Genomic DNA, 12587 nt, shown 5'->3' with positions numbered 1-12587 from the left:
AGAAGCGTACGTCATAAGAGACCTAGTGTTGTGTCTGCGCATGCGTAAGGTCCATTCGGCGCACGCGTTATCCATGCTCTAAAAATAGAAGAGAAGAACGGGGATGGGATTGTTACGTCACAGAGGCCGAGTGTTACTTCTGCGCATGCGTTAGACCTGCTCTGCTAAATAGAAGTCAAAAAAGGGGCGGGACGTTTTTACGTCACAGAGGCCGCTTGTTGCTTTTGCGCATGCGTTATCTGTGCTCTTGAAAATAGAGAAAGAGGCGGAAAGTGCAACGTTGCTTCTGCGCATGCGTTGAGTGATGGGGGAATAAAGCACATATGTGCGCATGCGTTATCCGGTTTCAATGAGCTATATTTGCGTCACAGAGGTCGAGTGTTACTTCTGCGCATGCGTTGATGATGGGGAGTAAAGCACATATGTGCGCATGCGTTATCCTGTTTCAATGAGCTGTGCGTCAGAGGCCGAGTGTTACTTCTACGCATGCGTTAGCCCTGCTCTGCTAAATAGAAATCGAAAAAGGGGCGGGACGTTAATCACAGAGGCCGCGTGTTGCTTTTGCGCATGCGTTGTCTGCTCTGGAAAATAGACGAGAAAGAGCGGATAGTGCAACGTTGCTTCTGCGCATGCGTTGTGTGATGGGGAGTAAAGCGCACATATGTGCGCATGCGCTATCCGGTTTCAACGAGCTATATTTGCATATGGAGAATGGCGCATGCGTCAGCTGCGGGTGTAAGAGACGGAGTTAATGTCCAATGCCTGAGCTAAGGGGAAGAAATAATGAAAGAAAGTGGGAGGGGCTAAGATGCGCATGCGCATAGTCGTACGGAGAGGAGAGGAAGAAGGGATGGCGCTAAATAGCGCATGCGTGAGGGCGTACGGAGAGGAGGAAGGGAGAAGAAAGTGGGAGGGGCTAAGATGCGCATGCGCAAAGGCGTACGGAGAGGCAAAGAAAAAGGAATGGCGCTAAGTTGCGCATGCGTGAGGGCGTACGGAGCGGAGGAAGGGAGAAGAAAGTGGGAGGGGCTAATCCGCGCATGCGTACTGGTGAAAGTAAAAGGATGGAGCTAAGATGCGCGTGCGTAGAGGAGGGGGTAAAGATGTTTCTTGCGCATGCGCTATCGTTGCCTCCTTTTTCATTGGTGGAGACGCCTCTTCGGTCGGTCACTCTCTCTTTCTCTCTGGTCACGTGGTGAAGGAGGGAAGGAGGGGGAAGGCGAAGGAGCGGAGTCACGTGACCGCGGCTGCTGCTGCTTTTGTGAGCGCCTCAGGCAGGTGAGCAGCGCGGGCGGCCTCAGTTTTCTCCCCCGAACCCACCTCGTGGCGGCTCCGTCCCCTCAGGAAAAGGCGGGCAGGCCCCTTCCCCGCCTCCCTCCTGCCTCAGAGAGCGACCCCCACCCCTTTCCTGAGGGAAACTGAGGCAGATTGGGTCGCCTCTGTGAGGCTTGAGGGGCAATGGCGGCTGGGAAGCTAGGCCTTGAGGGGCTGCCGTGCTGGGAAGGCGGGTGGGAACTCTGTTTACACGTGTAGGAAGCGGGGATGGGTTACACGTGCCAAGATGGGGCTGGTTGTGTGGTTGAGAAGTTGTTTGGTTCTCTTTCTCGTTTTCAGGGTGATAGAAAACACGTGTCAACGTGAAGAGAGAGTGTTTCCCATCCTTATAATGCTCCTCTTCCCTTTCCCTTTCCTTTCTTCTCTTCCCCAACCTTCACAGTGAGATAAAGTGTGATTTATAGGAAGGAGAAGCTATTAAGGTTTCATTTCTACCTTCCTCACTCTCTAGACCAGGGAAAGGGCCATTTGGGCCCTCCTCCAGGTGTTTTGGACTCCCAATTCCCACAATTCCTAACACCCCCAGGCCCCTTTCTTTCTCCTCTCAGCTGCTGAAGTCTACTATACTCACTTGTATGTTTATTCAATGCTTAGACTGGGCATGGGCAACCCTCCAGGTGTTTTGGACTTGCTTAGGCCAGGCATGGGCAATGCCTAGGCCAGGCATGGGCAAATTTCAACCCTCCAGGTGTTTTGGACTCCAACTCCCACAATTCCTAACAGCCTCAGGCCTCTTCCTTTTCCCCCTCAGCTCCTTAAGTCAACTACACTCAGTTGTATGTTTATTCCAGGCTTAGACCAGGCATGGGCAATCTTCAACCCTCCAGGTGTTTTGGACTCCAACTCCCAGAATTCCTAACAGCCCCAGTCCCCTTTCTTTCCCCCTTCAGCCACTTAAGTCAACAATACTCACTTGTATGTTTATTCAATGCTTAGGCCAGGCATGGGCAATCTTCAACCCTCCAGGTGTTTTGGACTCCAACTCCCACAATTCCTAACAGCCCCAGGCCCCTTCCTTTCCCCTCTCAGCTGCTTAAGTCTACTATAATCACTTGTATGTTTACTCAATGCTTAGGCCAGGCATGGGCAAACTTCAACCCTCCAGGTCAGTGGTTCTCAACCTGGGGTCCCCAGATGTTTTTGGCCTACAACTCTCAGGCCCCTTCCTTTCCCCTCTCAGCTGCTTAATTCTACTATACTCAGTTGTATGTTTACTCAATGCTTAGGCCAGGCATGGGCAAACTTCAACCCTCCAGGTCAGTGGTTCTCAACCTGGGGTCCCCAGATGTTTTTGGCCTACAACTCTCAGGCCCCTTCCTTTCCCCTCTCAGCTGCTTAATTCTACTATATTCAGTTGTATGTTTACTCAATGCTTAGGCCAGGCATGGGCAAATTTCAACCTTCCAGGTGTTTTGGACTTCAACTCCCACAATTCCTAACAGCCTTAGGCCCCTTCCTTTCCCCCCTCAGCTGCTTAAGTCTACTTTACCCATTTGTATGTTTATTCAATGCTTAGACTGGGCATGAGAAAACTTCCAGGTGTTTTGTACTTCAGCCCTCCAGGTGTTTTGGACATCAGCTCCTACAATTCTTAACAGCCTTAGGCCCCTACTTTTTCCTCTTCCGCTGCTTAAGTCTACTATACTCAGTTGTATGTTTATTCAATGTTTAGGCCAGGCATGGGCAAATTTCAACCTTCCAGGTGTTTTGGACTTCAACTCCCACAATTCCTAACAGGCCCTCAGCCCCCTTCCTTTCCCCTCTCAGCCCCTTAAGTCTACTATACTCACTTGTATGTTTATTCAATGCTTAGGCCGGGGATGGGCAAATTTCAACCTTTCATGTATTTTGGACTCCAACTCCCAGAATTCCTAACAGCCTTAGGCCCCTTCCTTTCCCCCCTCAGCCACTTAAGTCAACTATACTCACTTGTATGTTTATTCAATGCTTAGACTGGGCATGGGCAACCCTCCAGGTGTTTTGGACTTGCTTAGGCCAGGCATGGGCAATGCTTAGGCCAGGCATGGGCAAATTTCAATCTTCCAGGTGTTTTGGACTTCCAACTCCCACAATTCCTAACAGCCTCGGGCCCCTTTCTTTTCCCCTTCAGCTGCTTAAGTCTACTATCCTCACTTGTATGTTTATTCAATGCTTAGGCCAGGCATGGGCAAACTTCAACCTTCCGTGTATTGAAGGTTGTATGTTTGTTCAGTGCTTAGACTGGACATGGGCAAATTTCAACTTTCCAGGTGTTTTGGACTTCAACTCCCACAATTCCTAACAGGCCCTCAGGCCCCTTCCTTTCCCCTCTCAGCTGCTTAAGTTCTACTATATTCACTTGTATGCTAATTCAATGCTTAGCTCAGGCATGGGCAAAATTCAACCCTCCAGGTGTTTTGGATTTCAACTCACACAATTCCTAACAGGCCCTCAGGCCCCTTCCTTTCCCCTCTCAGCTGCTTAAGTTCTACTATATTCACTTGTATGCTAATTCAATGCTTAGCTCAGGCATGGGCAAAATTCAACCCTCCAGGTGTTTTGGACTTCAACTCCCACAATTCCTAACAGGCCCTCAGGCCCCTTCCTTTCCCCTCTCAGCTGCTTAAGTTCTACTATATTCACTTGTATGCTAATTCAATGCTTAGCTCAGGCATGGGCAAAATTCAACCCTCCAGGTGTTTTGGATTTCAACTCACACAATTCCTAACAGGCCCTCAGGCCCCTTCCTTTCCCCTCTCAGCTGCTTAAGTCTACTATACTCACTTGTATGCTAATTCAATGCTTAGGCCAGGCATGGGCAAACTTCAACCCTCCAGGTCAGTGGTTCTCAACTAGGGGTCCCCAGAGTATTTTGGCCTACAACTCCCAGAAATCCCTGCCAGTTTACCAGCTGTTAGGATTTCTGGGAGCTGAAGGCCAAAAACATCTGAGGACCCCAGGTTGAGAACCACTGCTCCTGGTGTATTGGACTTCAGTTCCCACAGTTCCTAACAGCCTTAGGCCCCTTCCTTTCCCCCTTCAGCTGCTTAAGTCTGCTATACTCACTTGTATGTTTATTCAATGCTTAGGCCAGGCATGGGCAAACTTCAACCTATGTGTTTTGGTTTTCAGCTCCCACAATTCCTAACAGCCCCAGGCTCCTTCCTTTCCCCTCTCAGCTGCTTAAGTCTACTATACTCATTTGTATGTTTATTCAATGTTTAGGCCAGGCATGGGCAAATTTCAACCTTTCGTGTGTTTTGGTTTTCAGCTCCCACAATTCCTAACAGCCTCAGGCTCCTTCCTTTCCCCTCTCAGCTGCTTAAGTCTACTATACTCACTTGTATGTTTATTCAATGTTTAGGCCAGGCATGGGCAAATTTCAGCCTATGTGCTTTGGATTTCAACTCCCACAATTCCTAACAAAGAGCCTCAGGCCCCTTTCTTTCCCCCCTCAGCCGCTTAAGTCTACTATACTCATTTGTATGTTTATTCAATGCTTAGCCCGGACATGGGCAAATTTCAACCCCCCAGGTGTTTGGACTTCAATTCCCATAATTCCTAATAGCCTCAAGTCCCTTCCTTTTCTCCCTCAGCCGCTTAAGCGGAAAAGAAAAAGGAGAGGGCCTGAGGGTGTTAGGAAATGTGTGAGTTGAAGTCCAAAATACTTGTAGGGAGGGCCCAAGTTGGCCCATGATCTTGATCATGTCCATGAATATGTAGGTAATGACTTGGTTGAAGGTTTAGAGCAGGGGTCCACAAACTTTTTTAAACAGAGGGCCAGGTCACAGTCTCTCAAACTGTTGGAGGGCCATAATATAATTTGAGGGGAAAAAACCATGAATGAATTCCTAAGCACACTGCACATATCTTATTTGTTGTGAAAAACCACTTAAAAACAATACAATAATTGAAAAGAAAAACAGTTTTAACAAATATAAACTTATGAGTATTTCAATGGGAAGTGTGGGCCTGCTTTTGGATGATGGGATAGGATTGTTGTTGTTGTTGTTGTTGTATGCTTTCAAGTTGTTTCAGACTTAAGCTGTCCCTGAGCGGGGGCTGGGTAAATGACCTTGGAGGGCCATATCTGGCCCCTGGGCCTTAGTTTGAGGACCCCTGGTTTAGAGGGTGTGCTGATAAGTTTGCAGATGACACCAAATTTGTTGGGATTGCTCATCCTCCAGAGTACAGGATCAGAATTCAAAAGGACCACAACAGTTTACAGAGCCGAAACTAATAACATGAATTGCAACAAGGACAAATGTAAGATATTATTTATTTGTTTATTATTATTATACTATATGTATACTCCGCCCTTCTCACCCCTAAGGGGACTCAGGGCGGCTTACAGACCATGGCAAATTCAAAGCCACATTACATATACAGCAATAAATACAACATACCAATTTAAACAGTAAAAATATAAGTACAATTAAACAGTACAGTTAAAATATAAGCACAATCTGTATAAATAAAAATGTAACGTTTGTTTGTGGGATTAACATAACTGAAAAACCACTGGACGAATTGACGCCAAATTTGGACACAACACACCTCTCAGGCCAATGTGTGACCATCACTCATAAAACACTGAAAAACACAGTCGAAGAGACTTAAAAAATAGAAAATACATTATAACATGTGCAAAATTACATATATACACATACACACACAAAACACATACATAGACTGGGCCACAGCAATGTGTGGCAGGGAATGGCTAGTAAAATATAAGTACAATGCAACAGCTTAAAAGCATACATTCAATAGATTTTGCTATGGTCAGCAGCAGGCAGCTAGGCCGTTGAAGTACTTGATCTTAGACACTCCACTTAGGCAGAAAAAAATTGAAATGCAATGATCCAGGGTGGGTGATGCCTGTCTCGACAACAGCCCATGTGAAAAAGATGTTAGAGTCTTCCGTGACATGAGGCAATCTGCTAGGGCTCCTGAGGTGAAGAAAAAAAACAACAAATAAATGAAAACAAGATGAGCACACACACATATATAAGCAGTTAATATTATTATGTGTTTATACCCAGCTTTCTCTTTCTACAAAAGAGACTCCAAAAGTGGCTTATAGTAAAACCAAATGAAAATACAAATTAAAACCTAAAAATGTACAAACATGTACATTTTAATATGTTTGTTCATTTTGGGCCATCTAGTCCAGCCTCCTGCCATGCAGGAAAAGCACAATCAAAGTATCCCTGACAGATGGCCGTCCAGTCTCTGTTTAAAAGTTTCCAAGGATGAATTTAAATATCTGATTTGTGCCGATTCACTCCTTTGGGCTTCATGCAAAACTACCTTTGCAAATGGTAGATTGCAGGTGGTAGAGTTAAATATCAATGGTATTTAAATTTAAACAGTTAAAAGCCATAACAACTGATTAAAAAGGTATTCACAGCCCAAACCATAGCAACCTCTTTAAAATATTATCTTTAAAATATTCTAAAAGCAGTACTAGTACCCAATTTTGAAATAATTTTGGGCAGACATGACAGCTCTCAGGGTACTTTGAAAGGCGATAAAAGTTGTTTATTTTTGTATGTATATGTATATTATTTAAGCTTTTCATCCTGTTATTTAACACTTGATTTCATCTGGTGCGTATATACATATGCACGTCCATGTCCATGTTCTTGAATATTGGTATAACATATATAGTGCATATGTTTACAATTGCTTTGACTTCACCTTATGCTTTTATACAATCTTAACAACATTCTAATTTTTGATGGTTAAGGTTTTCCAAGCCTTTCCTGCCAGACCCCTCCTTGTCCCCTGTTCCAGAAATAGAGAATATGTGATAAGTAGACTTCTGTTAACTAGGCCTTGGAGCAGCTTCCCTTTCTCGGTATTTTATGCTGAGGAGTGCGGACAGCCTTCTTTCCTCTGAGCTTGCTTTTATTTTGGGAGGGTGGCCCTGGTTCTGGACCTCTTGTGCTTTTACTAGCTTTGGCTTCCTTCCCAGCAAGGAACAGTTGCCAGGCCTTCTCTCACCCGTCCCATTGAGTTCTGCAGGGAACAGGTTCTTCTGATGCCTTGGGCTTTGCTCCCTCCCCTCGTGCCATGTGTCTGTGTCACATTCGTTCCTGTCAGGAGGAGAGTTAACTGGATCGATTGGATCATCCTACTTTGATCAGACCTCACCTGCAGTAATTCTGTGTCCAGTTCTGGGCACCAGAATTCCAGGAGGAGATGGACAACTGGGAATGTGTCCAGAGAAGGGCTACCAAAAGAGTAGGAAGCACTATGGGGAGCAGTCAAGGGAGCTGAGGATGTTTAGCTTGGAGAAGAAAAGGCCGAGAAGGGGGATGAGAGGCATATTTTGGAAGGAGGTCCCATTGGGGAGGGGCCCAGCTTGTTTTCTGCTGCTCTAGAGACCAGGATACATGGGAGCAATGGATTCAAGTTGCAGGAAAAGGATTCTGTCTGAATATTAGGAAAAACATTCTGATAGTGGGATATGCTAATACTGTGGAGTGTGGTGTTTTTGTTTTTGTTGTTATTACCACTATGGAGTGGGGTGGAGTCTCCATCTCTGGAGGTTTTTAAGCAGAGACTGGATGACCATCTGTTGGGAGGTCTTTGATCGTGCATTTTTGCCTGGCATGAGGGGGTTGGACTGAATGGCCATTGAGGCCTGTTCTCTATCATCCTATTCGTCTTCTAAGGCTCTTTCAGCTACAGAAGGAGTATTTTCTTTTCAAGGCTGCTTCTTTCAAAGTGCAGAGGAAACCACTGCAACATAAGAAAGAGCCTCTGCAAACAAAATGCTGACACCATTTAAGCAGCTGTGGGGGGGTTTATTTATTTATTTACATTATTTATATCCCGCCCATATCAGCCCGCAGGTGACTCAGGACGGTCTACAAATCGGCACAATTCGATGCCATCAATACATCCATTTAAAAGCAAAAACAATTAAGTGCATTTAGACAAAAAAAATAAATAAAAAGAGCTATATCCTCTCATTCCAATCCTCATCCATTTCATCATCTTGGCCATTCATGGGCCATTCTCCATCTCAAGCTTGACTATTTATTCCGGGATTCCGAATGCTTGCTCGAAGAGCCAGGTTTTTACTCTCTTCCAAAAAGTCAGGAGGAAGGGGGCTGATCTAATATCCCTAGGCAGGGAGTTCCACAGCCGAGGGGCCATCACAGAGAAGGCCCTGTCCCTCGTCCCCACCAAGCGTGCTGAAGATGGATTGCCCACTCTGTTGGGGTGCATCTGCACTGTAGAATGAATGCTGTTTGACTCCACTTTAACTGACTTGGCTCGTGGTTGTGGAATCCTGAGATTTGTGGATTAGGTTCTTGTGGGGTTTTTTTCGGGCTATAGTGCCATGTTCTAGAGGCATTTCTCCTGACATTTCGCCTGCATCTATGGCAAGCATCCTCAGAGGTAGTGAGGTCTGTTGGAATTAGGACAATGGGTTTATATATCTGTGGAATGGCTGGGGTGGGGCAAGGAGCTCTTCACACCTAGCTCCAGCAGGGAAGAGCTCCTTGCCCCACCCCAGCCATTCCACAGATATATAAACCCATTGTCCTAATTCCAACAGACCTCACTACCTCTGAGGATGCTTGCCATAGATGCAGGCGAAATGTCAGGAGAAATGCCTCTAGAACATGGCTCTATAGCCCGAAAAAACCCACAAGAACCTAGTGATTCCAGCCATGAAAGCCTTCGACAATACATTGATTTGTGGATTCTTGAGGCATTGACACTCATTGACAGAGAAGACTGAAGACCTTGTAAAACTTGAGCACCCATGATTCCATGGCATAGAGCTATGGTAGTTACAGTGGTATTAAACTGCATTAATTCTACAATGTAGAGGCCCCCCTGGTTAGCCCATGTTTCACCTCTGTTGTATGTAATTTTGAGGCTCACGTGGAAATTTAAGCAGAGCAAGGCTGCATTCTTGGGAAAACTTATTTTAAAAGAAAAAAAAACAAGTCTGTCTTGTGTTCTCTTTATATAATTCTCTTTATATACGGAAATGCAGCAACCATGGTGACCCACTTTTAAAACAAAAGCTTGGGAGTTGAAAACAGTTAAAAGTATTTGCTATTTTGGGTTTAACTGCAGGGAGCAGTTGGGAGTAGGATGTTTGGTAAACAAATATAAATACTGAACTGGTTTTAGCAGGTGCCTGATCGACTTTGAGGCCCTTCTCAGATGTAGAATCATAGAATCATAGAATCGAAGAATTGGAAGAGACCTCATGGGCCATCCAGTCCAACCTCCTGCCAAGAAGCAGGAATATTGCATTCAAATCACCCCTGACAGATGGCCATCCAGCCTCTGCTTAAAAGCTTCCAAAGAAGGAGCCTCCACCACACTCCGGGGCAGAGAGTTCCACTGCTGAACAGCTCTCACAGTCAGGAAGTTCTTCCTAATGTATGTGTGTTTACATTTTGCCTCAAGAAAATGTTGCTTCTGTAAAGCTGACCAGTAATGTAACTTGAACTTCCTTGTGTTTAACCTGGTAAGTGACTTCTTGGAAATTCTTCGTGTCCTCCTGCCACCTGTGAAAACAATCTTCTGTTGTCTTAATTCGAATCAGTGATGAAGGAAGATAGCAACATTCTTCAGATTAGTCACTTTTTTGGTTCTTTTATCTAGAAAGAGATAAGGCCTGGGTTTTGAACAGTTCCCTCCTCCGCCAGAGTAGGAGCTGAATATGAAGATAAGGAGGAGAGAAGAAAAATGCAATCAGATAGAGAAGAACAACCCTTTGCTCCCTGAAATAGCCTCATAAAAAGGTGTTAGTTCCTTTATCTTAGTAGATCTTTATGGTAGTTGCTTAGTTCATGTCACATATTTCTCTGTTGGGTTATGAACCAAATCAGATTTTTGTTGAAATGGAAGACTAGCTCATGGTTTAATGCTTTCAACTTTTGCGAATTGTGTATGCCAGCAATGCTAAATCTGTGTGCTGTGTTGAAGTAGCCTTTTTGTGCTTCAAATGGGCTATGTGAAGGTGCTATATTAATCATTGCAAACACTGAACATTCAGTCTTGTGTGGAAAAGAGGTGTTTTATATTTTCCATTTCCTCATATATTTGTAAACTGTTAAGTTAAGCTGTGAACTCACTTTTTTAGCTATATAAAAGGCTCTTTAGGCACATTTCTGCTACAGGCTGGATAGAAGCCAAGAATTCAGGTTAAGCTCTTTTTGCCCTTTCTGCTTCAGTGATAAGTAAATATGTTCCGAGTTCTTGTGCTAGATCTTTAAATAAAGTCAGTCAGTTTGGAGTTATGAAACTTCTATTTAGCCAGGGTGGGGTGGGGGTGGGGAATCTACAAAGGCTACGAAAGATGTTTTTGTCTTGTCCTGACTTCATTATCTTCCTTTAAATGTTAAAAAATAATAGATCAGAAAGAAAGACTGAATTTTAGACAGTTTTTACAGCAGACTTGTTTAGTGGCTGACTTCATGGTTCCTTCCACAGTACTGCTATTGTTGGCATGCATCCATATCGGTTTAGCTGCATTGCTAAGCAACCTCCATGTATCTGTATGCCAGGAATTGTGTGGATGCTGTATGTAGTGTTTGTCGAACGCTGGAACAGTAAAGTCTGCACTTGGTGACTTTTTTTAGTGGTTTCTCTGGAACTGTAAGTTTTGTCTATGCAGATATGCCAAAGTCTAGACATATGTTAAAATGAAGGAGTGGATAATATATTTTGATGTGAGCTTTCTGTATGTTGTTGGACTGTCAGATCCCATCAGCTCTAATCAGCATACCTGGTGGAGAACACATAATGGGACTTACAGTTTAGCAACATCTGGTGAGTTGCACTTTATAGCTCCTTGTGTTAAATGCATACAGGGCTTCCTGCAGCTAGCAATAGTTTCAGAAGAATACCTTAAAGTGAAAATTCCTGAAGCAACTATGAACTGGAATAGAATTTACAGAAGAGAGGACCAGGTTCTCAGTGTATGTGTTCTCAAACCACCTCCTGATCCTTTTTAAGGGTGAAGGGACAATCTGTCTTGCTACTCTGTGTGCAAATTAGAGAGATGCTGCTAGTTTGGTTCCAGTTCAAGGGTGCCAAAATTGTATAGCTTGGTTTTGTTTAAGGCTGATATAAATCTGGTAACTGGTCTGGCACAGCAGGCGAGATTTGGTAAAGAGAAATGTCAAGTATTGTTCCCATTGCAGGGTATTGTACAAAACTTGTGAATTGTTGCCTGGGAGTGGGAAACATGGCCAACCAACATAGGATGTTAAGAACCGGGGAGCTGAATGAGGAGGAAATAAGCTTTCTTTTCAATCAAGTTGGGTCCTTGATTCACTGGCATTGCCTTCTAATCTTTCCTGGAGAGGTTGAGAAAAGCAATACCACTGCAAAGTGTTCTCATGCTCAGCCACATATAATCTAATCTTTTGCTACCAACGGATCCCTTTTCTACTCCATTTTGAGTTGTCTGAGAGTTCCTTGACCGCTGGGAAAGAGGTTCCTGAATTAGCTTCTTCTAAAAGCTCAGTGTGTACAAGTAAACTTGGGTTTGTAATAAAGAGCATTGAGGCCAGAAATTAAGAAGAAAAGGTTTCGGAAACATTGAAACTAACAAAACAGGTTCTGTACTCTAACAAGACATGTTGTATTGGAAATGATGCCACAACTCTGGTTATGCTTTATCTCTTACATAGGCTTTTGGAGAGCTGACTTATCTATATATAAATAAAAATGTAATGTTCGTTTATGGGATTAGCATAACTCAAAAACCACTGGGCGAATTGACACCAAATTTGGAAACAATACACTTATCAGGCCAACGAGTGACACTGAAAAACACAGTGGAAGAGATTTAAAAAGCAAAAAACAAACAAACATTACAACACATGCGCAAAACAACACATATATACACACGTATACACACACAAAACACATACACAGACTGGGCCACAGCAACATGTGGCAGGGGACAGCTAGTATGAAATATATCTGTACTTGCATTGTCCGTTCAGGCCAACAGCAGCTTTGGAAAATCTTAGGCGGGGTTATTTTGATCACCTTTTCATTGGAATTAAAAAGAACTGTTTGATTTTGTTACTTTATTAATTTAGGCCCATCCTTTCCCCCTTTACTGGGACTCAAAATAGTCTACAAGCTATTAAAACCAGAACAGAACAGACATTGTTCTACACACACACACAACACTTAAATAATCAATACTTTACATTCTATAGAGTTAAAATAATCTAAAATTCATTAAACTTGAAAATGATGCAGTGGGTTCGAGT

At 43.9% G+C, this 12587-nt stretch overlaps 1 protein-coding gene across 4 annotated transcripts in view; it reads left to right on the top strand.

Annotated features, from left to right (window-relative positions):
* The first annotated feature begins 1194 nt into the window (after positions 1-1194).
* UBAP2 (ubiquitin associated protein 2) overlaps positions 1195-12587 on the top strand; it is a 161636-nt gene continuing 150243 nt past the window's right edge. For all 4 annotated transcript variants that reach the window (XM_067464683.1, XM_067464682.1, XM_067464681.1 and 1 more), the window contains exon 1: positions 1195-1278. The gene's annotated coding sequence lies outside the window, so the exon portion shown is untranslated. The remainder of the gene's footprint in view (positions 1279-12587) is intronic.

This window comes from Anolis sagrei, chromosome 2 (assembly GCF_037176765.1).
Source record: "Anolis sagrei isolate rAnoSag1 chromosome 2, rAnoSag1.mat, whole genome shotgun sequence".
NCBI lineage: Eukaryota > Metazoa > Chordata > Lepidosauria > Squamata > Dactyloidae > Anolis > Anolis sagrei.
Note: the sequence above shows the minus strand (reverse complement) of the source record. Positions and strands in the feature narration are given on the sequence as shown.